Source organism: Lonchura striata, chromosome 1 (genome assembly GCF_050655825.1).
Source record: "Lonchura striata isolate lonStrDom1 chromosome 1, ASM5065582v1, whole genome shotgun sequence".
Taxonomy (NCBI): domain Eukaryota; kingdom Metazoa; phylum Chordata; class Aves; order Passeriformes; family Estrildidae; genus Lonchura; species Lonchura striata.
Window position 1 is genome coordinate 90180441 of NC_140703.1, and position 19613 is coordinate 90200053.

Genomic DNA, 19613 nt, shown 5'->3' on the forward strand with positions numbered 1-19613 from the left:
TCCTTTTTAAATCCTGCTTCTAATGGAGAAATCACAAGAAAAAAAACTGGAGGAAGAGTCATTGCAGATTTTAAGTTAAACTAGAAAATGAAAAATAACATAATTGTCATAAGAAACAGTAAAACTTTTCAGTATAGCTCAGACCTACTTGAAAGACTGAGATGTTGCTGAACTTGGAAATACTGCTGAGCTTAATTGTAATACCACACAAGTTTTTTCTAGAACACATATATTCTTCTAAGTGCAACCAATATAAGAAGCATATAAACTCTGAAAAGGATACTTGCAAGATAGGTTTAATTAACCTGATGTTCTTCCAATTTATCAACAAAATTGTTCAAATATTTTCAGTATGCTAAATGTAAATAAGTGAGGCAAGGTTCATAAAATCAACATATTGCTTTGTTTTCTATGAAGTTGTACTGATTTTCCAATTGGAGTAATTATAACAATGTCATTTTTTAATAAATCTTTTTATTAATTTTTGATGCATATAAATACACAAAAGTCATAAATATGAAAAAATAGCAGAAAAAGAGAATAATGCTGAAGAAAATGAAAATTATATCCGTTCATAATACCAACATTAATCTGCATTTCTAGAATATTTTCCATTTTGTTGCCTACAAACATGCCAAAGATATGAACTAATTGCAAATCTTCTGCAAGAAGAGGAAGACCTAGCATCTCTGTTTAAATTTTCTTCAATTTTTTAAGTGCCCAACAATTTAAGGAGACATTTTTGGAGAAGTGGGTGACTAAAGGAGGAATTAACTGCCCATACAACATTCTGATAAATAATAAAAATGCCTCTTTTTATCATTGATTTCCTTAAGGCTCTGGGTCTTTGGGAATAGAGGAGAATTTCATCTGGAGTATGTATCAGGAAAAGAATAGAGTTGAGGGCTACTAATTTTCAGTCTCCTGTTCTATCCTCCAAATCATCCTGTCCAGCTCACAGCACAACACTGTAGCTTGAGGACATCAACTGTATGCAACCTCAATCACTCTGGGCTGTTTGTAGGAGAGCTACTTGTCCAAGGAAACTCTTTTTGCAATAACTTTTGAGACAGCCTCATTCTGCTGCCATAAATAAGACATATCATCCTCCTTCTGCCTTTTTTAGATTCGGTAGAAATTTATCAGGTCTTCTTTATTTTAGTCTATAACACTGTACCAAAAGGAATATGAATAATTAAATTATAATGTTCTCTATATGTCTTGAAAGGGACATAGAGTCTGATAAAACTTCCTTGCTGTACAAAGTGTTTGTCTGCAGAGCAATGAAAATTTGAAGTATCAATATAATTATTTTAATAAGCGCATTAACAGAGATAAATGTATTTTAAGAAATAAAATAATAAATTGAAAAATAAAGCAGAAAGAAAAAAAGAAAAGGAAAATAGGAGGTATGTCATACTCAGTGTGTTGAATTTTTATCTACTAACTCTGTGTTACATCAATAGAAAAGATAGAAAATTTTTCCAGCACTTATTTCAAGACTCTGTAACCCAAATCCATATTATGATGTTGGGGAAATGTCCTGGTTTCAAGAAATTAAATGAGCCTTAATCATTTCAATTCACCAGTCTCTTATGATTTGTTCATATGATTTCACTAAGTAGTTTGATACGTTGTTTAAGAATATTCTCTTAAATAAGTAACATTTACAAGGATTTCTCTCTGTCCCTACAGGGATAATAGAACATTATAAGAGTTCCCTCATAGAGAAAGCTCTCAACTTTTAGCTCCTTTTTTGTTAAATCTAAAAATCAACTTCCTTTCTAGCCGTACTGACAAATCTATTCGCAGTAGATCAAACAGAGGGGTGGAAAATGAAGTGTAAAATATCAGGGAGATTGGTAATGTTAGAGAGGACAATAAAATCTTGCGAAAGAGGACCTGGAGTATAAAACCTCTATACAGGCTGTTTCAGAACAACTTGCCAGTATGATGATACCTTGATAGATAGTTTTTGGGGTTTGTCCTGAGTTTTTTATGTATCTTCTGCAACACCCAGGGACTCTGGGAGCTCTGCAGGAAGCCAGAATATGATATGCAGACAGGGTTCTGGTGACTTCTCCTTCACCTGCTCTTCTTTGCTTGGCTAAATCACAGTATAAAATATTTCTTAAAAGTCACAACTTCTCACAAAACTTATTTTGGGGGAATGATAATGGATCACAAAAGATGTACATATCACAGAAAAGCCCCTTTCAATCCCCATACCTACATGCCCATGCATAAAAATCATCTTGGCGTTGACTGATGATTTCTTCTAAATATGACAGATCACGAATTTCTAGCTCATTTGTTTCTTTCTCTTTCATAGAAGATCTGATTATCGGCCATGAAATTTACCTAAATAAAGATTGTGTGTGGAGCAGATTTTACGCCTTTAATTACAAAGAAGAGTTAGTTAACGTTGCTGTACCAGCCTTCCTCTCTGTTGCACGCTGATTCCACGCAGTCCTTTCAGAAAAAGGAGTGCCTACAAAATGGAACTGCAGCAAGGAAGGCAAAGCTGGGAGGGGATCTGTTGTAAATGCCTAGCCTAGGTGCATCCCTGGAGGTTTTCTGGCAGGAATTTGAGCTTGCAGAGTCCTCAGTTCAAGTGTGCTTGTTGGGAGATCCTGATTGCAAGCCTCAGTTTTTAGAAGGTGAGCGGGTGGTTCATAATTTGGGGAGAAGAGGGTGCTGAGCTGCCTTGCCGTCAAGCCTTCTGACTGCAACAGTGGCAGGTCTGGCTTCAGTTCTGAGAAGAGAGAGGGGTTTTTGCCAAATTTTCTAACCCAAGTACCTGCATTGTTACATGCTTAGCTCTGACATGCAAATACTGACGCTCATACATATGTATGAATATGTCAGTGTCGGTCTTCAGCCGTGGATAGCTGTATGCTTGACTGGCATGTGTGTTGCTGATTACTTGATTCTTGGATTCCAATGTTTTTTTGAGACAGCTGAAACCCCAATTTTTTGCATTTTGTTTATTTAGTGAAATAGCAAAAAAAAAAAAGGACGAGAAGGCGAAGGTTGATTTAAGTTTGGAGGTTTGTTTTTTTCAAGTTTTTTTTTTTTTCCTTTGGCTTTGGTGTTTTCTCTTAAGCTGTGTTTCATCTTGCAGCAAGTGGTTGGCCACCCCTACCCTTCTGGTTCCTTGCTTTCTTTTACACTATTCCAGAACATGTTTCATGCCTTCCCTCTTTCTTGTTTAGACTAAATTAGCCAATGAACAACCTGACCCAGCTGCTTAGCTGTTCCCTGATCTGCATTTTACTTCTTAATGAGCTCAGAGTGACAAGCTATTTAGGCTGCTTGTTCCAGCATCAGCTCTGACTCCATCTGTAACTTTAGTGCCACTTCTTTGTCAGCAATGCCAATTACAAATGTGTGCTTTTCTAATTTACAGCACTCTACTTATAACGCCCACGCTGTGCTCCGTGTGTTCTCTCTTTGCTTCTACTGTTTGTAGTCACCTGAGCAGACCTTCAGATTGTCAGAGCAAGGGTCTGCTACATGGCTGGCATTGATCAGCTATCTATAGCACCATATACAATTTGGCACTGCATAGATCATTTGCTCCCTTTCATCTGCCCTGAATTTGGAAAGCTCTGTCGGTTCACACGGGGTTCTACAAACCTGTCTGTGCGTTGATCCTTCTGTGAACTGGCAATCCTGGAGCAAATGTGTTCCCTTGCATATGATACCACAATATGGGAAAAAGAATTACTTACTATGCATCTGTAGGGCTATATTATATTTTTCTTGGCCTCCTCTGCATTCATCTGCAGAAAAATCTTAAATATGTTCCTCTTTTTCCCGTGAGCAATAACTACAACTTGATCCATTTCTTTGTGTGTATTGTTAAAAATGCAGAACATCCTCAAGTCTCTGCTCAGGCAAATACAGTATCAGTAAGCAGTCTCCATTTCTGCTGGTTTATAATATGGCTTACTGAGTAGCTGAAAAATTATTTGATCTTTTCTGTTGCTGCTGCTGCTGCTGCTGTGTGTGCATTGCCTGTTGACCAGTTGGTCTTCTGAAGAGTAAGACTCATATCTAGAAAGACATTTCAGTGAGCACTAAAGGAAGCAATCTATTTGGCTCCTTATCTTCTCAGACAGACAGTTCCTCAGATTTAATAGCTGGTGTATTTAAAATCAATTAAAATACATAACTTCTTCATGTTATTAATAATTTACTTTTTGGTTTTAATGTCATCATATTCTGTTGCTGCTCTGATTGGTGGCTGAATATGAAAAGACCATTATTATCTCCAGCCATACCAGATGATACAAGAACACGATCTCAGACTGATTTCATCCTAAAGTTCACTATAACAGTTTTTTCCACTAAATTTTTTACTCCCCATTTGCACTATTTCTTAGTAACTGTGGAATACTCCAAGTTATTGTAAGCAGAGAGGAATGAGGGAAGTCCCAAGAAAAGCATCAGGTGGGATATGATGTATATCTGTTAAAGTTGGATAACAAGGTTCCAATAGTTACCAGGCTACATTTCTTTCATCAGATCCCATGCGGTGCTTTCAGCTGAAATGAGTGGGCATCAGCCAAGGTATTCCTGAAATTATTAAGCCCTTTATCTCCTACAGACTGTGGAAGTAGAATTTAGTTTGATGTGCAGAACAAAGAAGCGGTAGTGAGCAACATTTAGCATGTATTTCTACATTATTATTTTGTCTACAGGGGAAAAAATTTCAAGTCTTGAAATAAAATGGTTATTTGCAGGGTGTAAGTGTTGAAAGTTGTGTGTTGCACTCACATACATAACAGTCAGAAATTGTAAACCAGAAAATCTGGAATTAGAAAGTTTACATTTTGAGTCTGTAAAACTATATATGTAGGTTGCGGAATTTAAGTGGCCCCAAGAATAAAGCAGTGCATGGATTGATTTTGAACCATTTATGATCTGTCTCTAATAACTCTTCCTTTATTAGAAGATTTCCTCAGTTTTTCAGGAAAACAAAACAATAGTGAACAAGCTGCTCAGCATTTAGATTTTCCTGAATAGCTGATAACTAGACCATGCAGTTTGTTTAGATTAATAAATTGCTACCAAATTTTCAAATTTTATCAGAAATTCTACTTCAAATGTTTTTGCAGAGGGTAAATAGCATTGGGAAAAATCATTAAGGCTGACATGTACAGCGAATATGGTGGAGATCTGAACATCATTTTATATATTAAACAAACATGGAAAAGGTAAGTGATGGTGGTGGCCAAACCTGTGACTTAATTTTTAATACTGGAGGATTCAGTTTGTTTATTGTTTTTTGAAGATTTCTCACTAAAAGACCAGAAAAGCTTTGAAAATTATGATCATAATTCTAAAATAATACCATTAAAATTGGTGGATTGTCTCAGGAAATTAGATTTGCTTTTATTCTCCTGTTTTTAGTAGCTTAGGTTTTCTGAAAAGGAAGAATTACAAAGGTTTTAGTCTACTTTCCACAAGAGAAATTGTGTTGATGTCTCTGAGTGTCACAGTGAAATAACTTTTTTAAAATTTACTCATTTGTAAGAAGGATTCTGTCCTGTAAGAAGATCCTATCTTTGTCCTTTTTTAAAGTCCATTGCTAGTAAGAATTAAAGAATTTATTTTAGATAAATTATTTTAGCTGCAATAAGGATATGTGACTCTTTGCTACTTCTCCTTCTACTTTTCCTCTGTCTCTCCAGGCTTTTTTGGGAAACAGTCTTTGGGGGCTGCCAGAGGAATGAGTACAGAGGTCTATGGGTCTTGTTTTGGCCTGACTATTCATGACCCAGTACAACAGCTATGGAACACATTTGCCAGCTAGAAGAACTTAGGGCAGTCCTGAGGTTGCTCAAAACAGCACTGGGGATGAACAGTCCCAAGAAGGATGCAGGAACTGTGGCTGTTCTGTCACCACTTTCCACTACTGCACTGAGAGTACTTTAGCCAAGGCAGGAAAATCTGGCAAGTGAAAAAATCTGGAGTGTTATAAATGTGTTATTTTTAAATAGTCACTTTTAAAATACATAGGATCAAGATCTCCTTATTAATTTCCATTGATATTGCATCAACTGCAGAGATCTTTTGTTAAGATTGGTCACTATTTACCAACTTTTTACCTTTTCTTTTTTTTTTAATACATATATTTTTCCTTTTTTTTTCTCATATGGGCTAAAACTAATAAACTAATACATTTTAAGTTCAAAAATATGCATGACAATATTTTGGTTTTTACCTCCTACAAGTTATTGAACTTCTTGTAATTTCTGCATTGAACCTTATAACTTACACCTTAGCTAGAATGTACCTTTTAAAAAGCTCTCCAGTATTGATTTAAGGACTCCCACTGAAAGGGAATCAACTATGCCCCTCAGTAATTTACTCCAGTGATTAATTACCCTCAGTATTAATATTATGCATCTTATTTTCAATATCTCTCTTTTTTAATCCAACATTTTCAGTGGGAAAGATAGGTGAGTTTTTACACAGCTTTGTGGAGAACTGCTCAGCACTAATCTATAGGAAGCAAAAATAATGTTGCTCCTTATTGCTTCCTTACTGCTCCCATACAGATATAACATTTCACAAGTAACACTTTGAAGCTTATTGAGTACTACAGACATACCTCTAAATAAGGGCTCAAATATGATGTAAGCCCATATCCTTACCTCCCAATGAATGCCAGAGAAATACTTTTACATGGGATCTGGAGAGTAAGCTGTTGTATGTATTGAGGGGCTAAGACTGCAGGTCCATTTAGTCCCTGGCCTGTATTAAATAACCTAAAGGAGGTAAAGGTTGTCCTTTTCATAAGTGAATGTCTGAAAATAATGTGATTATACTGGTTAGTCTGTAGAGAACAGTTTTACGGGTAAAGATTTTTAATATATTTTCACAGACGTCAGCATGGTGATGGAGATGACTGGAGTTTATCAGCCTCTCCCCCTAATTATGAAACATAATTGTTAAAAGGAAATCAAAACTTTTGCTTATTTACAGGCTAAATTGAGGCAGCAAGAGTAGACACTGGTTAAGAACTGGCTGCATTGCTTTCAGTGCAGGCTAAAGTTTCTTGTCCGCAAATTAAACAGTACATTTGGTGTACATTTTTCTCTTCATTTCTTCATCTCCAAATGTGCTTTAGTCTTAACCTAGAGGGACCACCTGTGAGTGAGAGGGTAGTTTAGTCTCCATGCTTATTCACTCCTTGGTCTCTCTGCTGAGACTGTCAAGCCAAGAATGCCAATTAGTTCAGCATTAACAAGCCCCTTTATGTGTTCTATTGGGCCTAAGAATTGACAGCTTCAATTCTGAATTTCCTTGGTTATGTGGATTTATGTTAAATTCTTGTTTCTCATGAAAATGCTCTCAAGCCTCTAGTTAGGCTGTAACTAATTGTTTCAGAATTAAAAGTGGGTGCACATGAAAACCTGGTCAGGTTACCCTTGGACTTGGATACACTATCAAAGCTAATCTGTACAGACCTTGCTTAACTGTGTTTACAGTGCTCCTCTGAAATATTTTTTTTTTCTAGAACTGTGAAAGGTCTTAGTTTTATATTGATGGACATGCATATGCCTGATCCATGAGCAAAGAGTGGGATTTGGAGCAAGCCCTGTTCAGAAACAAATTTTGAAAAAGGAAAAAATTTTAAATCCATGCACTATATAAACTGCCTTATACATTTGGTTCAATGTTAGTCCATGTCTGCAAAAGTACTGCAAGTGCTGGCTACTTATGGACTATATAGAGTAGCTGTGCTTTCTCCTGTGCTACCCCACATGCTTAGGAAGACATATGGGTAAACTGCAGAAAACCATGTTACCTCACTTTTAGTATTCATCATGCCCTCTTAAAAACCTTCATCACAAAAACTGCAAAGTAAAAAAAAAAGACAAAAAACTGGCAGTGATTAGGCTACTCTATTGCTGAGATCACAGCATGTCCCAGGATCCTGTATTTTCTCATTGCTTCCCTGTGCCAAGCCCTTCCATTGAGTTCTTTTAGTAGATGTAACAAGAGTGAATATTTTTTGCATAGGTTCTGACCCCTCCCGAGGTAAAAGTTTTTGACATAGATCCCCATACTTCACAGTAACACCAGTATGCAATAGTCTATAAACAACTGCAGAAAAAAAAAAAAAAAAAAAAAAAAAAAAAAAAAAGGCAAAATCAGAGAGATTGTTTCTCATTCTGCTTTTCCATTGACTGTACAACAGTAGTCAGCATGCCTGAAAAATGTCTCCATGCATGTTGTTTATAGCTCTGTTGCATTAGTCAGCTTCCTTTAATAAATCAGATACAAGTTGTGACATGTTGCTAATTCGATCACTAATAACCTGCTCAAATTGCAAATCTATGTCAGCAGGTTGGTGTTGATTAAGTCATAGTCACTACTAACATATTGTTTTAAATGACTGATAAATTTTATTTGCTGCAGTGATAGACTGCCTGCTCTGCTCTATTTGGTTGTGGGCTTGTGGGGGATTTTTGTGGCGGGGGGCTTTTTGGTTGTTGTGTTCTTTCTTTTTTTTTTTTTTTTTTGTCTCCTTGTAAGCTTAGAAAAATGACACAAACGGCCCTGAGGTGGTCCTCTAAAGGCCTTTCTCTTCCCCGGTTTGCTGCAAAGAGAGCTGGTAGCCACTAGAGGGGAGGAGACTGCCGGCTTTCCTGAGCGCTCCAGCTCCAGCTTGAAGGTGCAGAGGCTGTCACCAGACTGGTTGCCCAACGAAATGGTTTAAAATATGTTATGAAGGTTAGTAAAAAAATAAAAATAAAATGTTTTTCCCTCATGCCCTCACTTCCTTTAATGCATTTGAAATATTAACTGCTCAGCACATGGGCTATCTTAGGAGGGTTACTATCTCAGGTGATAACTGGGGGAGGGAAAAAAGCCTACGGTAATAAACATTTTGAATGTTACATCTGAATACCTGAATGTGTTAAATATTTCAAGGCAAATGTTTTATTTTCTATGCAAGGATGCTGGAAAATTAGGGTGTAGTCTAGGAATAACAATCATTTATTTCCTATGTGAAATGAGAAGTTTTGATTTTATGTGTTCGAAGTTTCCAGTAATTCTGTCCATTCCCCTCTTCCCCCCCCCCCCCAAACTATTGATGCTGAACAAATGTCTAAACTAGTAGAAAACTTTAGTATCATTCTTACAAACTTTTTAAAACATATGGTCTGTATTATATGTAACCAAATCTAAGCCAGAATAGCAGAAAATCTCATTTTATCATCTGTAGATGGATAAGTATATATTTCTTTTTTTATATATACAGTTGACCTTTTTATTTTATTTTTTTTAAACAGAGTAAAATTCTTGGTATTGTTAAAGAGCTATAATGTAGAACTGTAGCTTGTTACACTTACTCTCCTGAGTGTAATTGCACTAAGATCATTCAGTTTCCATTTGGAAAGCCAGTGGCAATTACTGGAATACAATGTATCATGCATTTGCTCACTGGATATAAAAGGTATATACTAATTCGCAATAAAATGTAACAGCTGTCAGTGCATTTTCTGCTCTGTTACTTCAATAAATTGGAACTCTGACTAGAAAATGGGAATATTGCATTTTTACACACTCTGTAATGTGTTTGCTTTTTGCAAATACAATTTATTTTTTTCATGACAAAAATTGTGGTTTGTTATTACTGCTAGTGGATAAATATTCTTATATCAGAATGAATTACACATGGTATCTGTAAAGAAGTAGTAATATTTTCTGCTTTTTATTGTAGCCTGTCTCCAGTAAACAAAATGCACTTAACCTACTTCTGTCATATATTGGGGTTTTTTTTTTATTTTATTTTATTTTTATTTTTTTTACCATTGCAATGGTTGAGGGATGGCAGGAGTCTATTTTACCCTACTTTTGCAGTTATTTGAGTAACTGGTTAACATTTTATAGGATACTGTTATTTTGCTCTTGGATTTATTTTTATTTTTATAAACATATATAGAGATAAATAGTTCTGGAAGACAGTTATTAACCATGACTCCTCACATTATGAACTAGTGCATCTGAGTTTTATTTAAGATAAAATGCCTGCACATTTGTGTAATTTTGTTACTTGAGGTCAGACTTTTCACAGATAATTAGCCTTTTACACACTGTGAAATCAACCTGCATTGGTTATTTGGCTAGACTCTTTGCTTCTGTTCTTTATTTCCCAGAAGGTTAACGTGCTGAAAATCTAGCTGCAAGCACATAGTACTGTCTCTTTGTGTTGCTAATTATCCCGTTGCATAATTATTAATATCAGGAGCAGGAAGAGGAAACAAGCACACCAAATAGTCATGAATGCTAGTGTTCTGGCAGGAAGCTAGTCCTGCATTAATAAAATGTGCCTGTGCCAATATCACAGAAGATAGGAGCGTTCCTTGTTAAGGATCATTTATTAACTGAGATCATCTTTTAGTTCGCCTTGGGGTAATGACTAATGTCAATGGCAAATTTCACAGTTGTCTAGAGAAATGAATTAAATTTGTAATAAAAAGCCCTTCGGCTTGTTGTACATGTTCATTTATTGGAGTAGTTGAACTAGGAGAACTGTAAGGCAACCAAGAACATTGGCTTAATTTTCCTTACATATAATAGTGACCTTTAGCTTCATATTGAAAAAGTTACCTATTATAGACTGGTAAATTAAATGAGAAGTTCCTCTAATGCAAAATAAACTAAGTGACTGAGCTAAGTTAAACGGCCCTTGAGCTTATGAGGATTTTGGCAGAAACAAATTATTTTTTTTGCTACATCTGTTCTGTACCAGCCTTCTGAAGGTGGTTTGGTATCTAATCAGTCAGATAAAGCATTACAAACTGAGATGCTAAGAAGTAGCTAGAAACTCATCCTGTAGGATACCAGGATGATTACAATCTTGGGACACTACAGTGACATTTTTCACACTGAAATTGTGGGTGTTTTGAAAACTTTCAAATGTTCTTTGTATGATATCTTTTATATAAAGTCAAAGCAACCTGCGTCAATTAATAAAAAGGGTGTGTTAGAGTTTACTTTTTTTAAATTTATGTGTGCATTGAAAAGCAGAAGAAAGTTTTAAATATTGTCACTGCAGAGAATAAATATTTACAGGCATTTTACAGGAAAATATCAAAATGTAAAGAGAAATGGCATGCACCACAGCAGGGATGGAATAAGAATTATAAAATTTCTCTTTTCTTAGGTCAAAGGAGAAGAGAATATTTGATTTTTGGGTATATATATTTTAGTTTTAGGAAAGATGATAAGCCCTGTCCCACCACCAATTTAATACAGACTGTATCTAACAGTTAGTGTGGTGGGTTTCTCTCTTTCAAAGAGAGATGGGACATGAGAAAACACAAAAAAAATGTATGGGGGAAATCCCAGCAGACAGCAAGAGAAAAATACCATAGCTGTTGAAAGAAAATGGAGGTGGGAATACATTTACTTTGCCATCAAGACCTAGCAGGGTTCAGGATGTGCTTTTATGGTCGCTCCTGAAATCATACTCCAGTGCTTGGAAAATACACAAAATCAACACAATAGTGCTGCCTTACTCTACCTGTTTTTCAAAGTTCATGACAGAATTGCAGCACCAGTGTTTTCAAAACAACTTTTCTACTTGCATAAATTCTCCATTTAATTCTGCTTTGATGTGATCGGCTGCTGGAATCCTGTGTTTAGTTCCATCAAATATATTATGACAATCATTTAGCTTATTTACTCTGAAGGTTCCTGAAATTTTAAAAGTTTTGCAGATCTGAAATTTCCTTTCTGCTCTATTCAACAACATAAAATAACTTTTGGAATTCTAGTGACTTTAATGAATGCTTTCCACATAAAATAATATTTAAAATATATTTTCATGTGAATTAAAGGATGTTCTTACTATAACTGATGAGGCTGAGCAAAAAAAAAACATTGGAGAGGCTAATAAAATCATGAAAATACAACTGTTAGTATGAATTCCTAATGGCTCCCAGTGCAAACCATAGGTTGTTGACAGACGTGCAAACATAAGAAGTTTTTACAGAATTTTGGCAACTCTTGACTACAATATTGTTGTGTGACCAAATCAAGATTGAATTATTTCAAATGTAAAATTATGTTGTGGAGGAAAGGTTATAGTCAATTTTAGTATCCAGAGATTGTAGTACATCCACAGGGAGTCAGTGTTGCTGGGGATCTTTTTTGCACCAGTCAGTTAATGGACCCAAACTAGGGAGGCAGAAAATAGGGAGTTAAATGCAGAGGTACAAAGCTGCTAATGGTTACTGTTTATTTTTTCTGACAGAGAAGGTCAACTTTAATTTTGTATCTGTCACATGCCTGAATTCTAATGTATCATGTTAGCAGCTTTTAAGAATATTCTGGAGATGGTTACCAGAAGATAATGCAGAAATGAAGCATGGTGGCACTCATAGGTGGGGGAGGGAAAGAGCAGGTTTTCATTGTCCTTCGGTGTAAATCATTGTTAAGTTTACTGGGACAGCTATCTTTCTTTAAAGTCCAGACTAATATTCATGGTACTGACAGGATGATAACTGATTGAAAAAAAAATGCCACCTACATGGCTCTGAGTAAAATCTAAAAGTTTATCTTTTATTCTATTTTGAAATCCAGTAAAAAACACTTGAGAATATATTTTTCTTAAGCAGTAAAAGAAGGTTTTGTTTAGCCGTATGTAGTGAAATTGCATTTTCTCACTAGCAAGAATGTACAGAAGCAGGAAACTTTCATTTTACAGAGGCTGCTCTAAAATCCAGCCATTGAAACTTATGAATATAGTAAGCAAGTCCTGTGTTTTTAAAATAAATATTCTAATGCCTGTTCAGAATATGGACATGGGCATGTATAAAAAGTGTGGTTTACATTAAGTTTTTAGTATGTTGATTTTAGTGGGGTTTTTTTTTTGTTTTTTAAGGAAAGAAGAAAAAAGTGTAATCAAAGCTAAAACTTGATCTGAGTGACAAAAACATTCCAATTTGGGAGTTGATAAAGATAGTGATCATATGCAGGTACTGATAAATTTCAATATGCAGTTCTATGAAGAAAATGAGGAATTTTTTTACATATAAAGGAAAGGAGAGTAACACATAATTTTTTTCCACAATTTTTTTTCTTTGCTAGGTCGTGTGTGACCAATAATATAAAACCTTTTAAAAACTCAATGAAACCAATGTCCTTGTAGCCACAAATATGACAGTGTGTAATTATTGCACAATTAAATGAAATTACTGAATATATATTTTCTTAAAATTCAACTGCTGTCATCAGCATTTACAAAATTAATTCCTGGAGTACCTGCAGCACATGTCAAAAGGTTTCTGAAATTTAGGTGTGAGAAATATCTGAAATTTGGGCTATTGTTAGTCAAGCCAGTCAAATATGGATTTAAGTGGCTAAGTTTCAAAATGCTGGTTCACGTTTGGTCTTTTTGTATTGTTTTATTATTTTTTATTTTTTGCAATTCTATTAGCCCTTTAGGAAAAGATCTTTTTTCTCTGCTCTGTTTACTTAATTTTGTATTTTCTACCAAGAGACATATTATATCCTGGATTTGTTTTGGTTCTAATTTTTCCACCTTTGTAAATGGTAGTATTTACTTTTCACAGCCTTAGCTGACCAAGAAATACAGCAACATGGGAGAAATAAAGCACATATGGGTGGGGTTCTCTAAAACAAATTCATTTTCTCGCTGTGCATTTCTATGCTGTGGAATAGACTTTCTGCTTATTCACACAGAGGGAATTTAGAAATGTTTTTAGAAAATGCAGATGTGTAAAGCATTCTTAATAAGGATGGGAAAAGAGTTTGCACTCCCCTTTTAACCACTCTCTCACCTCAGCCCTTTTCAGCATGTAACCTTATTCTCTGTGGGATTACTTGGATGAAAACCAATTAGAGAACTGCTCACACAATATAAATGCATACAGATTAGTACAGATTGAACGGTACCAATGCCAACTAATCATACAGTATATAAAGTCCTAAACAATATAGATATTAAGGAATGATGGGGAAATGGACTCATATTGTTATAAAACTGAGCACAAAATGGAAGCAACATAAAACTGTTTATTTAAATAATAAATAAAGTATAGGTTTTCTTTTGCCCCTCCTTTTTTTTTCCCTTTGTGGCAATCTGCCCATAGACAAAACTAAGTGTACCAAAGAAAATCAGCCTACATGACTTCATGGTAACATTATTTTATTGTTGCTGTTTTCCATCCTTTAACTGTCCATCACCTTGATAACCTCGAATGCAGAGTTTATTCTCCAGTTGGGATGAGAATGAGAAAATTGTCTCCTCTGACGTGGATGTTGATTCCATACAAAGGTGTCTGGGAGGGACAAATAGAGACTGTGAATATAACTGAGTTATTTTAATGCATGGCCCCCAAGGACTGTGTGACCTGAAGGGTTTGTTTTGCGGAGTGAAGCCTGCAAGAGGATGACTGCAGAACCATGAGATCAGCCATTGTTTCCTTTTGCGTTGGTGTTGTCAATTCCTGAAATTCCAGAGAGGATATTTTGAGGAAATCATATAGTACTTTTTTCTCCTCACAACTGTTGCCCAGCAATGGAAATGGAATGATGAGAAAATGCAAGTCTCCTTCAGGTTTCATGCTGTCTTCATACTGTAATATCTGTTCTGATATGCTTACAACTTTGGTCATTTGTTCTTCCTTTACCTTTTATTTATGTTTTTTTTTTTCTGTTAGTATAAATAGGGAAATGTTTCAATGATTCAACTCTAGACTTTCTGTGTAGCTCTTCCTATCTCCTTCTTCTGATGTTTCTTTGCTATATATAATCATAGTGAAACCTTCTGACTTTTTGAAGTAATATAGACAATTATAATTCTATTCCTAATTAGAGTCATGTGAGTTACCTCTTATTTATTTTAGTATTGGAAAGGCTTCTTAATCCTTGAAAAACATTTTGGCAACAGTGTTGAAATAATATGACAGAATTTTGGTTGTCTTGCTTCATAATTTCCCCTGGGCAGTTGTCTCAATGATCTTTTAGCTGCTGGACTGAATTGTCCACTTATTATTATACTGAAAGTGAAGAGTAAGGAATCTATCTAGATATAGCTACAAATCAAAAGAAACACACATAAAAGGACTGAGTCATACTCAGTTTGGAAAAAGAAACCCTTAACATAACTAAAGGAAGTAGAATAGTTTACAGGAGGGATTGGTGTGTACATTGGACTTCTCCAGAACAGCTGTCATTTTTAGATCAGCAGTGATTATGCATTGAGTTTTACTCTGAAAGTGTTTACTATAGCATTCAGGATTAAAAAAAGGCTAATTACTATAGTCACTCTCTGTACTATATAGTGTCTGTTTTTTTCTAGCTTCAAAGAAGAGAGAAAAGAAATCCTTCCTACCATGGTTGTTACATAATTTTAGCTGGATTTTTGTGCTCAACTTTTGATAGAGATGTGCAGGAACTCAAATGCCTGAATTCATTAAGCTCTCACTGCTCAGTTCTGCAGCTGCAATTCAGAGCCAAATCCTGACTGTATGCTCAGATACTAATTATGTCCTAAAAAGAGTGTTGGATTGGCCCTTGTGCGTGTGGCACCCTCATCAGATGATGTCTAGGTGCTGTAATTTCCTTAGCTGGAGCAGTCTAATAATGATTTCCATATCATGAAAGAAAATAATTTTAGAAATGATGTGGAGAGAGCAAGAGCTAGCAGAGAGGATGGTACCTAGGCAGAGTGACTTAGTGTTACAAAGCAGGAGAGAGCAGCAGGGGTCTAATGTCTAATATGAGTTCACGAAATCCACTCCTCCCTTCATGGTTTGCCCAAATTTTGGGGACTTCACTGATTGCTGCCTTTGTAGAACTTTCCATTTCAGACCTCAAATAAAAGTACATATGAGCAAATATGTTGGAGCTTCTGGATTTTGACTGGAGATGGGATCACTGGGGTTATTCATGTCAAGTCTCAGTGAATTTGAAGGAATACTGACCTTTTCCAAGAAAAATTCAGACCTGGCCATTTGAACTTTTAGAGGGAGTAATCTTTTGTCATTAATAATCATAATTTCTCAGATTTTCTAGAATGAGGTTTATTTTTTCTCAGATTCCTTTCATTGCCATTGACTTAACTCCTTGGTCCAGATGCAGGAAGGAGCCAATTGTCTCCATTGCACTCTATGGAGATAATGACCCTGTCCCTCCTCAAAAGACAAAAGTGTTTCTTGAGTTCATCTAAATATTTAAGCCATATTAGGAAAAAATATTAATTACTCTAATAACTATCACTGAATATGAATAATTTTCATTTAGAGCCCTTTGGCACATCACTTATCACTCCAAGTTAAAGTAGCATAATTTTAAAGGAATTATTAACATATAATAAGCAGGACTATATTATACCATTGGTCACTGAAGATTTATTCTTTTTTCTTATCTGTCACAGATTTGTCAAGGGCCAGTCAGGGAACTGAAGTATTGCAAATCTGAAGGGTTTAAAATAGGGAAAATCCTATTACGTCATCAACTCCTCCCTTCTGCTATGAGAAATTTGTTACTGACAGTGTAGTCTGAAATGCTTTGTCCACTTCAATTTTTAATGACACTTGCTGTTGCATACAAGTTCTGTCAGGACAAACAACATCTTACAGGAAAAAAAACCCATCAGTGGACAGAGACTACTAATTTAGGAAATTATATGGAAGTTAGAGGTTTTGTGTAAGTTTTATGAAATCTCACAAGGCATCTGTCCAGAAACAGTAAAAAAAGTATGGGTCAACAGTGGGAAGATGTCCACAGCTCTTGAACATAAACCATAAATGACAGCAGAGCATTGATTTTTTAATAACAATTTTTATGCTGTTCTATAAAAGTGTATTGTAAGAAAAAAAGTAAGGGATGGAGGGTTACATTTGAGTGGACAAAGGAGAAAATTAGCTGCCAAGGGTAATAGAATCTGTGCAGTACAACACTATTTCTGTTTCAAGCAGAGGACGGTGGAAGAAAGCAGCACAGAGCTTACTGATTCATTGCAAAAACCATGCTGAATCCTGAAAACCTGCCAGAACTAACAAGATATCATGGGTGAATTCCTGTTCCCCAACAAGTGAGCAAGAATCTAACCATTGACTTCCTTGGGGTTAGGATTTCACACAGTAGTTGAAATTTCTGTTGTGCGGTGTGGAGCTGAGGGGTCACTGTGACTTCGACTCATGAATATGCACACACAGTGCTATACTGGGAAGTGAAACGTGGGCTCCAAAGAAGCAGGCTCCAAAAAATCAGTCTGAGATGCTTTCTGTACCATCTCCTGACCGGGTCTCGTTTCTACTAGGCTGATACTAATCCCAGACATTCCTTATGAATTTACATTCCAGAGAACAATAACCTACCTGAAAGACTGCATTTTCTCTAATTCCCTTTTAATATCCTGTTCATGTTCCTGAGTGTATAAGTAATTGATATGTTATTGTTATGTTTAGATTTCAGGGGTATTTTTGAATACTATCTTCAAGGAAGTGGTGTCAGGGGCATAATGTGAATTGTGAAGGAAAGGAATGCCATAGCTGACTACCTTCTGTGACCAATAAACCTCTGTGCCATGCTCTTTCAGATTTCATTCTGTCACTGATATTGTCATTTCCAAGCTTCCCTGCTGGTCATATTTACTATCCTAGACTGTGGGGGAGGGGAGGAAAAACTGCCCTCCAAATAGTAGAGATCTTATTCAGTGGGAATCCTGAAGATCAGGCTAAAGACCTTGAGTGGATCAGTGGTGCATCCCTTGGTAGATGTGATGCTGCGTTTTGTACTGCTTGGAGCATCTGCTTGTGTTGGAGCATCTGTATGTGCCTTGGATACTTTTGTAACACTCACAGCAATAATTTTCATTGAGCTCATTTTCATCTCTTGTTTTAATAATTTAGATTTAATATGGAAGAAATTATAAATATGGCCTCCTAGTCAAATTGTGAAAGATGTTCAGCATATGTGTTCATGGAAAACCCACATTTTTATAGATTGTCCAAAATCAATACTAGAAAATCTTGAACAAAGGAAAAAAACAGTCATTGGAACAGTAGAAACGGAGTATTTCTGAGTATAAAATGTTTGGAACAGTATCGACTCAATTTGATTTTTTCTTCATGATTTTCAAAAATGATCTTTGTTTTTCACTATTATATTCCCCACATCAAAACATGAAAAGCACTGTCCATTTCAGGTACCCTGGGAAGAGTTGAACAGAGCATTTTCATTTTAGAAAACTCAGAAAATATGCATCAGAATACATAGACCATCAACCACCAAAGATAACTATTAAAAAAAAAAAACCAATAAATTCTCAGTCAATACTTGTTATTCATGCTAAAATTCTTTATCCATTTTTAATTTCTATACCAGAAAAAAATTCAGTTTTAGTCATCTATTAACACTCCCCACCCAAAACATGGCACCACTATGGGGAGATCTCTACACAAAATACCAATTTTGCTATATAACTTATTTTTCTAATGAATTTTGCAGTGGTATAAAGAAAAATGAACCACATTTGTTGCTTGTCCTTCCTCAAGGCAATACAGACTTTTAGATTTGTGGAGTGGACACCGAGGAAGAGAATGGCCCTGTAATGTAGTTCAGCATTTGCTCTCTATGGCAAATTTAGGATGGCTTCCTTAAGGGTAGTTTACAGTGTAGATAGGACCTAGGTTCCTTATGTAGCTGGGCAGGTTTCTACCCTGAAATCATTAGTAGAATTAGTAGAATAAGAGCTGACTAGATCTTGTTCGGACTGAACTCTGCTGCTGGAGGTGATAGTCTTGTAAACATCTGTATTGCAGAAGAAATACTGTGGGTGAGCCTGTGTCTGGGGATAGAATGAAAATACAGATAGTAGGATTCAGCTGGCTTTAATTCAAGTCATTGCTCCCAAATGTCCAGTAATGGCCACCTACTGATCCTGGTCCAGCTGGCAGCATGTGCATATAAAGGTCTCCGTGGAGATAAACAGCAATTAAATCACAGAGAGAGAGGGAGAGAGAGACAGAAAGCAATTGCTGTTGAAGAAGCTAATACTGGGAAATACCACAAAACCAAGTTTCTGCTGCAGGTGTAACATTATATCTTATAGGATTCAAGCTGCATGCACCAAAGTAGAAAACACTCATCTCCTAAGCATACTGGGGGGGAAGAGAGCTGGATATGATTTACACTGTTCAAGGCCACAGTGCCTGTGCTACTGTGATGGAAAGACATATGGTGCTTGCTTGAAGCAAGCCGAATACAAGCAGAGGTCAGTCTTGCACTGGTGAACAGGATCTTGCATGTGGATATACAGTTCTACTGGAATTCAGCACTGGTTAGCACAGCTTCATTTTCCATTGTGGACATTGTCGAATTGGGGTTAAAAGATGCAACTGTGCTCATCACTGAAGAGGTTACCCTGAAAAATTTATTTGCTTGCAGCACTGATAGTATAATTTCTTTTATAGGAGCCTTGTGCCTTTGTTAAGAATTTTTGTTTCACCAAAATATGATTCTTTTAGACACTTCATTCTCATGGTATTTAAAGGAAATAGAGTGGGTTAATACCCAGGAAATTCCTTCTTAGAGAATGGAATTTATTATTT

General features: G+C 35.9%; 1 long non-coding RNA gene across 3 annotated transcripts in view; it reads left to right on the forward strand.

The window, feature by feature from the left end:
* The first annotated feature begins 1617 nt into the window (after positions 1 to 1617).
* LOC110474669 (uncharacterized) overlaps positions 1618 to 19613 on the forward strand; it is a 409027-nt gene continuing 391031 nt past the window's right edge. For 2 of the 3 annotated variants that reach the window (XR_014949702.1, XR_014949692.1), the window contains exon 1: positions 1618 to 8751. This is a non-coding gene — a long non-coding RNA (uncharacterized LOC110474669). The remainder of the gene's footprint in view (positions 8752 to 19613) is intronic. The other variant, XR_014949698.1, reaches the window with a different exon arrangement.